The following is a 442-nucleotide window of genomic DNA, read 5'->3' on the forward strand; positions in this document are numbered from 1 at the left end:
AAAAAAAAAAAAAAAAAAAAAAAAAAATCCCAACAGAACATATAAGAGATTTTGATCTACTGACTACCATGACTAAATTTCCTGTTTGCTGGCTAAATAATTCTGATATTCTGATTTTGAAAAAAAATCTTATCTAACCAGTGGTTTCTACAAAGGAACTTGTAAGACTTAGTTATTTCACTAAAATTAATGCTGACAAAAGCATATTAATAACTCATAAGAATTAAATTAAAATTAAGATTTTAAAAGTAAGCCCACTGATTGCCACCCTAGGAAAAATTCAAATTAATCTTATATTTAGTAATAACCAAGAAAGTGATTTATCTGTTGAAGACAGAAAATAAAAAGGCAACCAAGTTTAAACAAAAAAAAGCATTAACCTATATAAAGGGCGAGAAGTAAGAAAAAAAGAATAACTTTCAGGAACCAAAGCAAATTCCAT

This window comes from Carlito syrichta, unplaced genomic scaffold, assembly GCF_000164805.1.
Source record: "Carlito syrichta isolate Samal-C Ts95f unplaced genomic scaffold, Tarsius_syrichta-2.0.1 Scaffold314105, whole genome shotgun sequence".
Classification (NCBI taxonomy): domain Eukaryota; kingdom Metazoa; phylum Chordata; class Mammalia; order Primates; family Tarsiidae; genus Carlito; species Carlito syrichta.